At 37.9% G+C, this 17,500-nt stretch overlaps 1 protein-coding gene across 1 annotated transcript in view; it reads right to left on the bottom strand.

The window, feature by feature from the left end:
* Nucleotides 1-17,119, bottom strand: part of rpp25b (ribonuclease P/MRP subunit p25, b) — a 31,168-nt gene extending 14,049 nt beyond the window's left edge. Inside the window, exon 1 of the mRNA XM_077194706.1 lies at nt 16,998-17,119. The gene's annotated coding sequence lies outside the window, so the exon portion shown is untranslated. The remainder of the gene's footprint in view (nt 1-16,997) is intronic.
* Between the last annotated feature and the right edge of the window lie 381 nt (nt 17,120-17,500).

The following is a 17,500-nucleotide window of genomic DNA, read 5'->3' as shown; positions in this document are numbered from 1 at the left end:
CTCTATTTTTGAATCTTTAAAAATGAAGTTGAAATTGGTTATTTTGATGAGTCAATGACTTGTGATGTTAATGACGTCGTATCATATATTTCTTTACTGTATTCTGTGAAACTGCTTTGTCAAAATCTATAACCTCTATAGAAATAATTATGACTTGACAAGCTTCACATTTAAACCTGTAAACAAGTGGAAATGATTGTCAGTGGCACGTGTCACAGAATCCACTGATAACCAGGATTATTCCTTTAAGGAACAGCCTTAAGCCTTCTCTATTTCCCGGTCTAAACGTCTCCTGTAACCGGGAGAACCGTGAATCTCACATCCCGCGAATGACATTAATCCGTTTCTTTATCAAATGGCCATCAGGAGCAGAAGAGCGACAGTCGGCTTGAGGAACTCCAGGGCAAATAAACTCCCAGCAAGCTTTTCCAAACGCATCGGCCCCTGAAGCCCCGGGACACGTCTGATGAGGAAAACAGGAGAAGAGGAACGAGCAGGAGTGTAATTAACTTCCTATGAAACACACACACACACACATGATCCGGCCCGCAGCTCTGCAATGCAGACACACACATCATAAACACAGTTAAATACAGAGTCACTCCACTGTTTCACACAGTTCAGATTTTCACATCATGCAACACAATTCCTTCCCGTAGCTCGAACCGGTGCAAACAACACCACAGTCATGGGATTGATCCCAGAGAATGCATGAACTGATCAAATATATATATATTTAATGCATCCAATGCAAGTCACTTTGTATAAAAACATCAAATGCAAATGCAGTTAACGCAACTAAGATCAAACACATATTGATTGGCTCATTTTATCAATTTTACTGTGCTGACTCTATTGGATGAAAACTAAATTTAATGTATTGACTAAATTTTTTTCTGCTGCTGATTCGATTTCATTTCATATTTCATAAAAAAAAATGTCCACCCATTTCAACTTAAAAACTTCAGTTCAGTTGCTGCCTTACATTTTTAGGCATAACACTGTACATGTCAATTCACCTTAATAACATTATATATTAAACCGATTTTAAGGTATATCTCGTATGAATTATATGGATGAGTTAAAGTAATGTAAAAATCATGAATTGCCATGATTTATAATTTTCTACAATGTTATTGAACTGAACTGTTATTCAAACTGTTAAAGGGACATTGTGTAGAAATGTCTTCCATCTAGCGGTGAAATTGTATTTTGCATTCAAACGAATTGTGCTCTCCAGCGCCTCGCTTTTTCAAATGCGTGTTGCATCTACGGTAGCTGTGATGTACCAAAAAGCTATGACATCTTCTAACAGCACTTCGTCGAGTTTTCCTTCGTGAGAACAGGTTTGTTATTTCAAACAAACTGAAACTTGACACAACGAACAAACGAATGTTACAGTATGAATAATAACAGTGCAACGCAGTCTCTCACTGCTCTGCTCCTCCGTTTCTGCTGCGTTCAGTCACGTGACGCTGGCTCTGAACGAAAACACCTCGTGGAAACGCGTTGGCCTGGTACTTTTTGGCCCTCTCTGCTATTATAGTTTTTCAAGATGGCGGAACGACATGGACGCCTCCGTGGACCTACCCGTCACATGTATATAAAGATAATAAACTCTTCGTTTATGAGGATAAGTCAGATAATTGGCATTTGTACACCATTGAGGACATATTTATGAATAAAAATATTGATTTTAGATAATAAAATACCTAAAAAACTACACATTGTCCCTTTAATGAACTGAATTGAATTAACATTGATCTTACTAGAACTGAATAACGTTTAACAGTTTCAGCAGTTTAAACTACGCTATCTCACGACCTCACTCGTACGGATTTGTACGATTTGTCTAAACCCACGTGATGGGTAGGTTTAGGGGCGGGGTCATGGGGAGGTCATTCGTACAAATTCATACGAATTGGGCAACTAGTAAAATATGTACTATTTAACAAAAATCGTACTAATTCGTACAAGTGAGGTCGTATGAATTCGTACGAATGAGCCACCTCGTAAAATTTGTACGAATTAACTTAAATAGTAATTTTGCAGTTATCTCTTCAAATATGAACTACAAATATAAATCCTGCACACTATTCAAACTTGCAGAAAATGTATCCGTAACATTTCAGTCCCTCCTAACGCTTATTAAAAACACTAAGTAACAGCTAATTAAGTACATGACAAATATTGTTTCCTAGAAGAAAGAATCGATTCTGAACTGAAACGAGAAAATTCAGTCTCACTTCCTACTGAACCTACCTAACAATGTTGATTGGCTGAACAGCGTCTCTTAGCTCCGCCCTCAAACACTGTAGTGTATCTGAGACTGGAAGAGTTTGGTTCACGTTCGTGTTGTGAAAACACTGTTTTCTGAGATTGATACGGTAAACACACGCCATCGTTACTGTTCGTATCACTGTGATCAAGAGCTGAGATTCAGATATGATAATGAGCGTTTGCTTTCTGACCAATCACAGCAGAGCAGCTCTCAGAGAGGCGGAGCTTAGAGAGACTGAATCCTCGATCGAAGCGTTTCAGGCTACTTTCGGCTATTTTCATAAACAGACATTTCACCCTCTCCATTTTCAAAAATAACATCGTGCACACCTGTCAGTTTTCAGAAAAGCGTCCGTTTACATGAACCCGTGTATTTATGCCGTCGAGAGCATGCCAAACCTGTAGGAGGCAGTGTAACGAGAAGCCCACGTTAGCCAATCAGAATCCCGAAAATAGCAACAACAGCAACGAATCACTTCCTCGTTCTCTTTTGAACAAAGAGGACGCATCTGCAAGTTCTGTGACGTCGGCTGCCTAAAACTCAGTTTTTCTCAGTTTACATGCAAACGTGCAAACAAAGTTTTCCAAAATCTCAACTTACAAAGAATCGTTTTCAGAGGCGAATTCTCCGTTTGCGTGCAAACTTAGGGAAATATCTCTGTTTTTCAAAATAACCATGTACGTGTAAACGTGGCCTCAGACACTGTGAGAAATTAGAAAAAATACAATTATGGGAAAATTAAAGTGTTTTTGACCTTTGATGCGTGTGAACCTGTTGTAGTAGACGCAAAAACAACATTAAGAGCCTTTAAAATAGTATAATCGGGCACTTATAATACACATATACAGTGTGAATGTGGCCATTTGAACTCTAATTCCACCAGTTGCAGAAACAACAAGAAAACACATTTGTTTATACCTCAGTGCATCTGATAATGAACATTTGCGTTTGCTGCATTAAGATGAACTGCTGTTATCCGGCTTCTTTAAAGGCGAGTGGAGCTGTGAACGTGGAGAGTTTAATTGAACAGCCCTTCAGTGTAATTGTCATTAGCTGATAATGGCAGACGCACACGGGCTTCAGGCCCGCTAATGACATTTATTGCAGTATTTTGATCAATTAAATTCAAAATGATTAGAGCTTTATGCAAAAAAGGCAAATGGATAATTAATGATTCACTGTTAACCGGATGTTTAGACGGGAAAGGATGTTAAAATATCACAAAAACACACCAATCAGAAGTTTCCTGAACATACTGTATAAAATCAAATCAATAATGGACAATTAAACATTGGACTCGATCAAAAATTAAAATGTGTAGGATTTACAATATTCACTCTGAAATTACTAATACATTTCAGTTAAATGGCAAGTTTCAGACTCATTTTTATTAAATGTCATGATCATTTGTTAACAAAACAAGAATTCATTACTTCAATGAGCTCATAGTTTCTGCCATATTGTCAAAAACGAAATTTTCTGGCTTTTTTTCATGATGAAAGAGGTCTAGGGATTATGAAACTACCATATAAGTTTCAAAACAGTCGATCCACAGACAAATGCATAAAGTAGCTGTGCCTTTTCACGAGCTGTTGTGACCTCCGTATATCTGTGATGTCAGAACTACTCAGTCACCAATGGTGGGTCACTCAGAGAACAACAGGCCAATCAGAAGAGAGGCTCATGAATATTAAGTAGACGGGCCAAAATCGAGCTGTTATTGGCAGAGCTCCTGAGAGAGCAGCTGTAAACATATATTGACATGTTTTTTTTGTACTTATACCGCAAATATATATTCTTAAGGACATCAAAACCTAAAATAAAACTTCAGAAAGTTGTACAATATGGGACCTTTAAATTATTGTTTGAGTTAATAAATGTTTCGTTAACTGTGATTTTGTATATGTACATTTCTGAAATGCATAACTTAGACAGTTTCCTCTGATAACAGATCACTGTAAATTGTAACATGGAATCTGCTTTGAAACGCTGTGTATTGTGAAAGGCGCTATACTAATTAATGTGAATTGAAATGAATGTGAAATTTTGATGCAGAAAGACAATAATCTTTATTTTGGAGTGCATGTCGTCAGTGTAAGTGGACCAGCATCTGTTGACATGATGTCGATGAACACAGAAATGGTCTGGAAAACGAAGGCCTCGAGGGAGTCTGTGCTCGTCCTCAGTCTCGGACGCTCTGATGGAGTTTGACTCGTACTGAACCCGGAAACTGCAGGTGGAACTGATTGAATGTGAGCGGGTTAATCTCTTGTGGTTGTTGTGTTAGTAGGATTTCTCCTCGCTCAGATCTAACAGCTTTACCGGCTCTGGAGATCCAGAGGAGAGAAACATCTACAGACCTCATGTAGAGTCCAGCCATTCAGCATCAAGCCAGATGGCTAAAGACTCCATAGAGAGAGAGAGAGTGTGTGTGTGTGTGTGTGTGTGTGTGTGTGTGTGTACACTCCCTGCAGTGGCCATTCGTACTGGGTCACTAACTTCTTCGTCACACTCACAGAGACGCGAGCTCATCTAACACGGCACGCTGTGAGGGAAATGTCAAGTGTGTGTGTGTGTGTGTGTGTGTGTGAGTGTGTGTGTGTGTGTGTGTCTGTGTGTGTCTGTGTGTGTCTGTGTGTGTCTGTGTGTGTGTCTGTATGTGTCTGTGTGTGTGTGTGTCTGTGTGTGTCAACAATGATATTAAAATAACACTTATAAGGCAAATATCTGCTGTTATGATAAATCTGCTTGCTTTCCAAACTCTGTATTTACAGACACTGGCAATATATTTAAATAAATTAAACGAATTGTAGAAAATGAAAGAAAACAGTTCCATATTCTAGTTTTAATAACAGAATTTTTAAATTGCATGACTTTTCCAGAAGTTTATGATTGGAGGGATTTTTAAAAATAATTATTTTCTCACAAATAGCAATTTCTGCCGGATAAAATATTTTAAAAAATGTATATTCAAAACATTTCCATGACACTTTAAATTCTTAAAAATCACAGTGTTTGAGGGCATGAAAATAAGAAATATGATGTCAGCTACAATCTCAGTTAGTGTAGCTTATTTTAAAACTGATTTTGTCTTATTTTAAACTATTTTAATGTCATCTTGAGGAAGTTTTCTGAGGCCGCCTGGTTGAGAACCACCATCTAAGAGTCGAGTTTAATATCAATTAATGCAACGCAAAAAATTGCTTATAGGACAAATAAAAACAGGCATTAATGAGCGACTATAAAGTAAGAGTATAGAGCTATAAATGACTGTGGAGATTAGTTTTCTTAAACCTCATATATGACCTTTATCTGATATTAAACACAGTTTAAGGTGTTTGCTTGATCTTACACATGTTGTCGGGTTATTAATCCGAGTAATATAATGCATGTAAACACACTCAGTGTTGAGATCTCATCTGAATCTCAGACACACGGGAGATTAATCGGCTCTTTTTACGAGGAGAAACATGAGAAGAAGAGCATATTAAACTTCAAGTGTCAAACTTCATGAGAATTTGTGCCCTCAGTGTGTGACACAATATCTAAATTGCATGTGCATGAGGAAGGAGATTTGTCCCGTTTTTTTAATTGCAATGGAGAGCAAATCCCCCATAATGCCCTGCTTTACAATAGAGCCGTAATTGCAGGAGTGTAATTGCACACCAATGTTCAGCTGCTCACCGTGTGTGTGTGTGTCTGTGTGTGTGTGTGTGTGTGTGTGTGTGTGTGTGTGTGTGTGTGTGTGTGTGTGTGTGTGTGTGTGCGTGTGTGTGCGTGTGTTTTCTAGTTCCCTGTAGCTGTCAACGCTGAAGAGCTCAATAATTAGAAACGGGGAAAAATGAGGTGGCAATTTTGTGTCTGCAATTATCAAAATCCAGCAGAAGAGTTGTGAGAGTTTACAGAGGACTGAAGCTCTGTTCAGAATACTAGAGTAAAACACAACATTTACTGTATATACCGCCTACCGTTATTTTAAGCATGTATAATAGCATGCAAGGCAAGTTTATTTATATTGCACATTTCATGCACATTCATGCATTTTCATGCACAATGGTGAAGTGCTTTACATAAAAAAAAAAATTCATAAAATAATCGCAACAAGTGCATTAGAAAAATGTATTTAAAATGCATTAAAGGCACAATATGTAGCCTAAGATTTAGCCTGTTAAAAGTGGTAATTTTGTTAGCTATTTTAAAGTAGTTTTATTCTTATATGGACTTTTTTTTTACCATATGTACAAACTACCTTGTAACCAATCAGATCAACGTGTGATCGTCAACGAGTGGATCTCTGAGTGAGTGAGTGAGTGGAGGCGGGGCTCATTTGCATATTCATAGAACCGCGAATACTAAATGACGCAAGGGTGTCGAGTTACATTCAAGATATTTTAAGGTATAAAGATATTTTTTCAAGGAAAAAAACGTTGAAATAAAGTGACTTTAAAATTAATTGCATGCCATTTTAGCAACACGAGTAAAAAAAAAAAGCGAAACTTACATCTTGTGCCTTTAAAACAGTTATAAAGACGACTAAAAGAAGATAAGATAGAGGTATTTCTAACCAACTCGATCTGTTAGGTTCATATTCAATAAGCATATCTGCAATGTATGGGGTTTTCGAGCCAGTGATTGATTGGCTGATTGAAACTGACCGAAACTTTGCTAATAACGTTAAAACTTTAATCATAGAAGTTTGAGTAATGTACAGGATTACAACTTTTTTTTTTTTTTTGCATTTATACTATACAGTTTTCCGACAAACCTATAAATAATTTGGGTATGCAATGTTTTCTAATTTATCACATTAGAAATTAAATGTCAACTCGAGCGCCTTGTATTATGGGATACAGTAATCAACGCAGAAGTTTCCTATCAAATGACTGAGGATAATCAATGCTGAGCATTTGTTTCGCAGGCGTATGTTCAACAAAGAGGATCATTTACTATGCTTTGCCCAAATAATCAAACGCAGGTTCAGTCTAAAAATCAAACTAAAAGCACAAAAACGGATGAGGAATACATATATAAGAGTGTGTCCTTCAGCATTACAGAAACTCTCAGTGGCGCTCGAGCAATCAGCGGCTCCAATTACTGCTGATTTTAATTCGGATCAGTGATCAAACTCCCCTCTGACTGAGGATCTGGCAACCATCAGAAGATGCATACAGATCAGCTTTAAGGTCAACAAGCTGCGAACGAGGCGATTACATCCTATTAACCGTCAGTAAACGTCCACTTTCCTGCATTTCGCTCCTGCTTTTCAAGCACAACACTGCGGTTATCAGCGCTTCGAAAGGTTAACAGGTCAGCGCCTGTAAACGCCAATAATGGGTTTTACTCAAGGTGAATTTTATCTTGAATGCTAAATTTAAATGCAAATTTAACGACAGTACCCAGAAGACCTCTAAATATTCTTAAAACCTGCAGAAAAGCGTGAATGTTCTCTCCCTCCCCGCGCGCGTTACTGAATGGCCTTTGTCACGGCTGACGGCGCTTTCTGCTGATGGAATCAAAAAACGCCTTTCACAGATTGAAATGAGCTGTGATCGGTATTGGAGAAGCATTTTGTGCTAGAAAAGCCACACGGACAGAGTGTTAAATACAAGGCAATCACAACGTCAAGCACAAAGACTGTGTGTATGCATGCGTGCGTGTGTGTGTGTGTGTGGACTGCAGAGAACGTTTGCTAGATTATGATGGTAATAAGAGGTGAACCAAAACAAAGTCGAGCCCTTGAAACACGTTTCTGCCTGATATTGACAGGCCGTCTCGACGCGGAGAACAAGCTATAATTCAAAACTCATCTCTTTTATTTTTAACAGCTGATACACACACACACACACACACACACACACACACACACACACACACAGACACAGACACAGACACAGACACAGACACAGACACAGACACAGACACACACACACACACACACACACACACACACAGACACACAGACACACACACACACACACACACACACACACACACACACACACACACACACACACACACACACACACACACACACACACACACACACACTCTCTCTCTGTTGAGAATCTTTCTCTTGTTTTCCAGCACAAACATTCTTAAATCAAGATTAATTTACTTGAGAAGCAAAATCCATCAAGTCTTGATTTCTGAAAAACGTATCAACGTTCAGCAAGAGTCAGAAAAATAAACTTGTTCAAAAGAGCTGATGCTGCAGTGGATATTATGAGAAAATTAACGTGTTTCTGACCTTTAATGAATGTGAAGCTGTTGCAGGAGACTTTTGAGAAAATTAGGATCCTTTAAAATAGGATCATAAATCATTTTGCCTTTCCAGTAAATGTGTCATGATTTAAGAATGTTTTGTGCTGGAAAACAAGTCAGAAACACTGAGGAAGATCATCTGAGGTCTATATACACTTGGTGTTTGTATTTTGTGTTGTTTTCCATTTAAAATATTTTAAAAATTGTTTAATCAAGATACATTTACTTAAGAAACAAAATAACTGAATATATGAAGTTTTGCTTACTGAAAAAAAAACACCAAAAATTCATCATCAACATTAAGTGAAATTCTGAGATCTGACAATGGGGTCAGAAAAATTATATTAAATTCAAAGGGGAATTTCTTTTGAAAAAACACATTTCTGAAAAAACATTAAAATTCATCATCAAAATCTTCTTGTGCTTAAACCAAGAAGTCAGTAGCGTCAGAAAATTCAAACGTTTAGATATTTGGGTAAAACATTAATTTCAATACTTACTGATACATTATTAAAATCAAAGGTTGTATTAGTTAACGTTAGTTAATGCACTGTGAATTAACATGAACAAACAATATTTAAACTAATATTTACAAAAAATAATAAATACAGCAACACATGCATTTCTCGTTGTTAGTTAATACATTAATAATGTTAACTAATGAACCTTATTGTAAAGTGTTATATATTTGTACTGGAAAACGAGGACGAGCATCAGTTTTTGCACTGTGGATGGTCAGATCTACACACATACTCACACACACACACACTCACACACACTGCGGCTATTAACCACGTGAGCGTTTAAACTCAAAGTGCATTGAGGTGTCAGATGTGTGGCGTTCAGGCCTCTAATAAAGGCGTTTCTGTGGACCGTGAGTCTTTGCAGCGTCTCTGGATGTGTGTGTGTGTGAGTGTGTGTGTGTGTGTGTGTGTGGGTGTGTGTCGAATCTCACAGCCGCTATAATGGCACCCTGTCAAGACTGCAGATCCATCCAAAGTGCTTCCCAAATAAGCACCTATTGTGGAGCGTCGGCAGAGGAGTGGAGGAGAACAGAGAGAGCCGTCATTGTGTCGGAGAAGAGGAGGAAGATGAAGAGAGGGGGAAGAAAAGAGGAGAAGATTGCAGAGCGAATTTGCTGCGTTAGATGTTTGAGCTGCAGTCTTTGTTCTGCTGTATTTCTCCCACAGCATGTTCGGCTTCAACACATAATTGATCGATGTAAAATTAAATCCACTGGATTTACAGCGGTGAACGAGAGCGTATTGAGCTTCAGGGTGATTGATATGAACATTAGAGATGCTCTGATCCAGATGAACACACAGCAGAACATGAACTGAGCGCACCTAACGACACCAAGCCTTTGATATTATTTGATTTAAAGTGCCTCTATTATGATTTTTCAACATATGATCTTTCATCCAGTGTGCTGTTTGTGAATGTAAAGTCGTTGTCTCCTAAAATAATTGATTCTGAACTGAAACGAGTCGTCAGTAATTCCAGTCTGTTACAAACCTATGTAACAATAACACATTTGCATAATGTCAGGCTGTGGTGTTGATTGGCTGAGCAGCGTCTCTTAGCTCCGCCCTCAAACACTGTAGTGTATCTGAGACTGGAAGAGATTGGTTTGTGTTGTTCGTGTCGAGAAGACGCTGTCTTCTGAGATTGATCCAGTAAAACACACGCCATCGTTACTGTTCGTATCACTGTGATCAAGAGCTGAGATTCAGATATGATAATGAGCGTTTGCTTTCTGACCAATCACAGCAGAGCAGCTCTCGAGAGGCGGAGCTTAGAGAGACTGAAACTCCAAATTTGCCGTTTTCAGATATACAATGTATATTATGAGAAAATAAAAGTGTTTTTGGATGCATGTAAACCTAAGCAAAATTAGGAACCTTTAAATTAGTATAATGGGGCACTTTAATATTTTTTGACACAATGCATACAAAAATTGGTTCTAATTAGATCTGGATATAAATATATAGAGTATAAAACAAACACTCCAATATATTTCATATGTGTAGTAGTGATACATATGTGTATTTATCATTGTGATATTACAATTCTTCTGGGAATGTTTTTTCACCGTAAATGATACTGTAATAATTTGTGCAAAAACCATAAAATTGACAGAATTTTACTGTAAACTTACATTTATTGCATTGTTTAATCATTTAGTCAAACCAAACATTATTCACACACCAGATTTAATTTCTGATATTTGTTTACTAGTGTGTGCAGGACACTATAGATCATTTATGTAAGTGAGGAGAGCAAAATAAAGTAAACTGTGACATATTATACCCAAATATTATTCATACAGAGACTACAAGTAAAAATTATAAAAATTTGGGACCAAAAATGATTGGGACACTTTGAGCTGATCATGTTTTGCTTGAGTGTTTTTTCTTTAATAACTAATGCACCTTTTTACACACAGACTGAACAACATGAAGCATTGCTTGGTGATTGGTTGAGCTAAACTGGTATTATCTAATTGTGTAGTTAAATTTAACAGCTGACAGATATTCAACATAATTCATGTGTGAGAGTCTAACAGAAGGACGGACAAAACCAGTCAAATATCAACTGAGTTCTGCTCATATTTTATTACCATTTTCTAAACTATAGCAAATAAACTGTGATTGTATGTATATATATATATATATATATATATATATAATTGCACCATTACTTCAAAAATGCTGTTTTCAGCTAAACTTTCTTTGCCGATCTAAGAGGCAGAGATTTAAATCGATGTCTTCACTGAACTGTGCATGAGGCCAGAAATCAGAGGGAAAAATGCTTTTCATGCATTCCTCTACAGGCCAGAGGGTTTAAAGTTTAAAGTTATCGGCGGAAGAAACTTCTTGCTTTCACAGGCAGAGGAACCAGAAACAGATGTCAGACGAGAAACAAGCCTTCAGAAACACACCGGTCCAGGAGTCTCTGTATCTGACACACCATAACCTGCGTTTAAAAGAGTCTGGAGAAACACAGTCTCAGTCTCTCGGACCTGTAAAGCATCTCGTTCTTCAGAGCTTTTGTTCTGTCTATCTTTCACGGATGACTCTCTCTCTCTCTCTCTCTCTCTCTCTCTCTCTCTCTCTCTCCTGTTCTCCACTTTAATTACTCTGTATTCAGTCGCTTTAATAGAAACCATGATGAAAGTGATTAGACCCTGGACAGGCCTGAATAGAACCGCAAATGGACCAAGGGATGGAAAGATAAGTAGATGAAAGGAAGGACAGAAAAGAGGAAGAGGGAAAACAAGACAGTGGAGGTCAATATCCTTTGAGCGCGGATGATTTGCAATAACGTACAGTACAATAGAGGCACATGACAAAGAACTAGAACTATTCAATGAGCTCGGCAAACAGTTCTCAAATGCAAATTAAAGCGAATCATTCAATGTGAACAGTGACTCGTAGTTTTATCATCACTGATACAATGTATCATTGCTTGAATGCAATGTGAGTTGCTTTGCATGCATATATACACTCACCTAAAGGATTATTAGGATCACCTGTTAAATTTCTCATTAATGCAATTATCTAATCAACCAATCACATGGCAGTTGCTTCAATGCATTTAGGGGTGTGGTCCTGGTCAAGACAATCTCCTGAACTCCAAACTGAATGTCAGAAAGGGAAAGAAAGGTGATTTAAGCAATTTTGAGCGTGGCATGGTTGTTGCTGCCAGACGGGCCAGTCTGAGTATTTCACAATCTGCTCAGTTACTGGGATTTTCACGCACAACCATTTCTAGGGTTTACAAAGAATGGTGTGAAAAGGGAAAAACATCCAGTATGCGGCAGTCCTGTGGGGGAAAATGTCTTGTTGATGCTTGAGGTCAGAGGAGAATGGGCCGACTGATTCAAGCTGATAGAAGAGCAACTTTGACTGAAATAACCACTCGTTACAACCGAGGTATGCAGCAAAGCATTTGTGAAGCCACAACATGCACAACCTTGAGGCAGATGGGCTACAACAGAAGAAGACCTCACCGGGTACCACTCATCTACACTACTAATAGGAAAAAGAGGCTACAATTTGCAAGAGCTCACCAAGATTGGACAGTTGAAGACTGGAAAAATGTTGCCTGGTCTGATGAGTCTCGATTTCTGTTGAGACATTCAAATGGTAGAGTCAGAATTTGGCGTAAACAGAATGAGAACATGGATCCAGCATGCCTTGTTACCACTGTGCAGGCTGGTGGTGGTGGTGTAATGGTGTGGGGGATGTTTTCTTGGCACACTTTAGGCCCCTTAGTGCCAATTGAGCATCGTTTAAATGCCACGGCCTACCTGAGCATTGTTTCTGACCATGTCCATCCCTTTATGGCCACCATGTACCCATCCTCTGATGGCTACTTCCAGCAGGATAATGCACCATGTCACAAAGCTTGAATCATTTCAAATTGGTTTCTTGAACATGACAATGAGTTCACTGTACTAAAATGGCCCCCACAGTCACCAGATCTCAACCCAATAGAGCATCTTTGGGATGTGGTGGAACGGGAGCTTCGTGCCCTGGATGTGCATCCCACAAATCTCAATCAACTGCAAGATGCTATCCTATCAATATGGGCCAACATTTCTAAAAAATGCTTTCAGCACCTTGTTGAATCAATGCCACGTAGAATTAAGGCAGTTCTGAAGGCGAAAGGAGGTCAAACACAGTATTAGTATGGTGTTCCTGATAATCCTTTAGGTGAGTGTATATTCATGAAAATGCATCACTTAAAATTATCTAATCTTTGTTCTCACAGCACATCCGTGAGGTTCTACAGTCAAACCAAACATTATTCACACACCAAATAGCATTTTTAATATGTTTTTACTAGTGTGTGCAGGACACTATAGTTCATTTATGTAAGTGAGGAGAGCAAAATAAAGTAAACTGTGACGTATTATACCCAAATATTCTTCATACAGCGACTACCAGTAAAATTAATACAGATTTGGGACCAAAAATGATTGGGACACTTTGATCTGATCATGTTTTGCTGAAGTGTTTTTTCTTTAATAACTAATGCACCTTTTTACACACAGACTGAACAACATGAAGCATTGCTTGGTGATTGGTTGAGCTAAACTGGTATTATCTAATTGTGTAGTTAAATTTAACAGCTGACAGATATTCAACATAATTCATGTGTGAGAAATATCAACTGATTTCTGAGGACTTGTCATATTTTGTTATCATTTTCTAAAGTATAGCGAATAAACTGATGTGAGAAATATAAGGGTGTCTGAATAAATGTCTGACTGTAGAACCCAAGGATTCTTGACTCAGTTTTAAAGAACCATTTATGCCTAAAAGTTTTCTATGTAAGGAGAACAGGGTGCATGTGAATTATTATAATGAGGAATATTGTGACGTGTTCGTTCCCGGAAGAAACTCAAGACTTTCAGGAGTTCAGAAACACTGACACTGATATAGAGAAGAACTGGAGCTTTTTCATGCTCAAACAGCAACACTACACACTGAAGAAAGATGATGTGAATAAAAAACTTAATAGGACTCCTTTATGAATTGGTTTATAGCAGATGTTATGGATGATCTGCTCACTCTCTAGACCAGGGGTTTCCAACCTTTTTAATGCCAGCGACCAGCATATTCATAAAACAAATTCCAGGAACCAGTTGTCAATTTTAATGCCTCAATTTTAAGATGCATCGCTTTGAAACAAGATATGAAGCCTTTGTTGCAGCTGTTTACAGATGTTGAGGATATAAAAGCTGAGTGTCCAACTCACGTTTCTTTCTTTCGAAAAACTCCTGAGTGTTTGGTGGTTAAGTGCCTCTGAAGTTTTGACGGCTTCATTGCAGAGTATTTCACCACAAACAACACACAATGGATTTACCGTGAATCCATACCTAATATACGAGGCATCGTATTTACGATTGAAGCTTGACTTGCTTTTCTTTTTTGCGCTATTTTCAAGTTGGTCATCGCCCTTTATTTTACTGGAACAGTCCGCAATGAATCGCTGCTATTAATTTGGTAAATCATGTTATCGGATGGCAATTTTTTAAAAACTTTAATATCCTGTGGTATTCAGAGGAGCTTCAATGTCAAAAAAAAACAAGAAATTGCCATGGTGCATTTCTAAAAAACAAGCACATTATCATGATTTCATTACCTAAAAAGCATAGTTATACTATGGTGCTTGCTGGTAATTTTTGTGCTACTAAGTAGGCTATATCTCAGTTTTTACATTACCACTGTTAAAATAGTCAATAATTGTATCCCTTAAAACTAATCTTTCATCACCAAAATTACATATTTCAACGTTTTTTCCTTGAACAAATGTCTTAATGCTTTAAAATATCTTGAATGTAACTCGACACCCTTGACTCATTTAGTATTCGCGCTTCTATGAATATGCAAATGAGCCCCGCCTCCATTCACTCACTCAGCTCAGAGATCCACTCGTTGACGATCACACGTTGATCTGATTGGTTACAAGGTAGTTTGTGACGTCAGAAACCAGCGATTTTTTGAGACTGTCTTGGGTTCACTGCAGTTTTAAGGAGAAAATACTCAGCAATGCTTTTGACATGAATTTACACATGGTTTGTCTTAATGCATATACAAAACATAAACATATAAACAACATTAAAATATTGGGTTGTTTTTTTTACCACAAGGGGACTTTAAGTGGATTTAAAAGAAAATCAAAAAATCAAAAGCAAGACAAAGAATTTCAGGAAAAACAGAAATATAAGCATCAACTCTCTGGTGTTTGTGGCCCTTTGCTGCATGTCGACATCATTTACTTTTCTGTTAGAAAATCTTTAAAATCGATCATGACAGAGATAAAGTGATGGAGCTTCAGTGAACGAGCGGGAAACATGAACGGATGAGGGTTTTACATCCTGTAATGACCGTCATAAATAACGGTTAACACACATGCCAGCTAATGCACACACACACACACACACACACTGCTGCATCTGACATCTCAATTAGAGGAGCAATCAAATAAAATCCATCAGCACAGGACAGTGAGCCTGAACACGAGCACAGATGTGATGATGGATGAGTGACAGCAGATTCTCCTCCAGATGTTAGAGATTCAGCTCTGCTTTTACACTGGAATCCAGTGGCGGGTTATTGAGCTGGCACCAGAGATCACACACACGCGCGCACACGGACACACACACATCCTCGCCTGATCCTGCAGTTGGCAGACGAACATTAAAGCTCAATGAGTTTAATGTCAGTGTCTCTCCCAGCAAACAGCATGTGATGTCAGTGTGTGTGTGTGTGTGTGTGTGTGTGTGTGTGTGTGTCAGTTCGCCGCAGGCCTCGTGTGTGTGAACAGACACTTGAGCGTTGAGATGTTTAGTGAGTTAATGGCACCAGAGACGTGTAGTTCATCAGCGGTCTGAGGGCTGCCAGATCCTCTCCACATAAGTGAGCAATTAACACAAATTATTCAAATGAGGGTTCAGATGAGGGGCGGGGTCTGGACTCGACTTAACTCCGGCAAGATCTGTTCAACTGAATAATAAACACTCATATCTTAATAAATACTAATTTGCATGCATATAGGATGGTGTTTGTGTTAAACTTGTTAGTTATTAACTGAGGAGTGTTTATTTAAAACTCCTGGAGATATGGCATCATGTCACAGTCTAAGGGAGGGTTTAGAAACTGTATTTTAATGAAGAATTTTATTGTACTAAACTGAAATGCATTCAGAATATACATTTATAGAGAGTGGATGTGCTTGAGCTGCTATTTTATTGCATTCTGCATTTTTATTTTTTGGTTTAGCATCTACAAAAAGAAGCTTTATTCCACCACGGAATAAAAATTGTGACTGTTTAATCAGACAATTCAAGTTTGAGTTTATATCTCAGAATTCGGAGAAGAAAAATGAGATTTGTGAGATACAAACTTTCAATTGCAAGAATATTCTGAGGTATTAAGTAGCAATTACTTTTTTAAAATTTAAATTCTTGTTTGGGTTTAATAAGAAACATAAGAGAACTAGACGCGCATCTAAACATGTTCTGTTGTGGATGTAAACAAATGATTTTAGGAACCATAAAGGAAACTGTATTGTCAGCGTTGATCATTAAAGTTTAAAATAAATATAAGTTATGAATCTGTTTAACATAACAAAAATCTCTATTTGTTATTATCCTCTTTTCTAATTCACTTTTAGATATGATGCATTTCGAATGGGTTCAGCATTTCTACAAGGAGTTTTTGTAATTATGGAATTTGATCATTTTATTTGACTTAATAATCACAATATGCACGTTGTTGTGAGAAAACCCCAGAGACTCGAGACGTTTCGTTTGTTCAGTGGATTCTGCTGTCATCACGTGGTCACAAAACTGAACAACATGCGTGAAGCCTAAAACACTCAATAGTTGTCTTTCATAACACACAAACTGCTCTAAAAGCACAGAGATTGAGAAAGGACTCACAGTGGTTCGACTCTGTAGATCCGTTTCACCCTCTCATCTGATATTTATGAAGAAATGAAGCTCGTCTGATCGAGGACCGATGTTGCTGTGTTTCCACGCCTGTCCAGGCGGTGGCGCTGTTGCATCACTGTTCAAATCAACACGCGCTAAACGGGCGGAAGTCTGATCATCACATGTGAACTACCGCGCTTATTTTACAACCAACATCCTCTACGGCAGTTTTACTGATTAATAGATAATATGTGATTGATCACAATTTTGCTTTTAATACAATGTGTTACTTGCTGTTTCCAAGTAAAAGTATTTACGTGCATTATATGGTCGATTCATGAGCTTTTAAACTAGTGACATCATCATGTCAGTTTAGAAAGAATTTCGATATCTGATGATATTATTTTTGTCTAGTGTCGACATTTAGGGGCTCAAAATGAGCAAAACAAGTGCAAACACACACACACACACACACACACACACACACACACACACACACACACACACACACA

The sequence above is a fragment of the Siphateles boraxobius genome, unplaced genomic scaffold, assembly GCF_051911475.1.
Source record: "Siphateles boraxobius isolate OS27281-9 unplaced genomic scaffold, OSU_SipBor_1 32, whole genome shotgun sequence".
Taxonomy (NCBI): Eukaryota; Metazoa; Chordata; class Actinopteri; order Cypriniformes; family Leuciscidae; genus Siphateles; species Siphateles boraxobius.
This window is presented reverse-complemented; position numbering and strand designations above follow the sequence as displayed.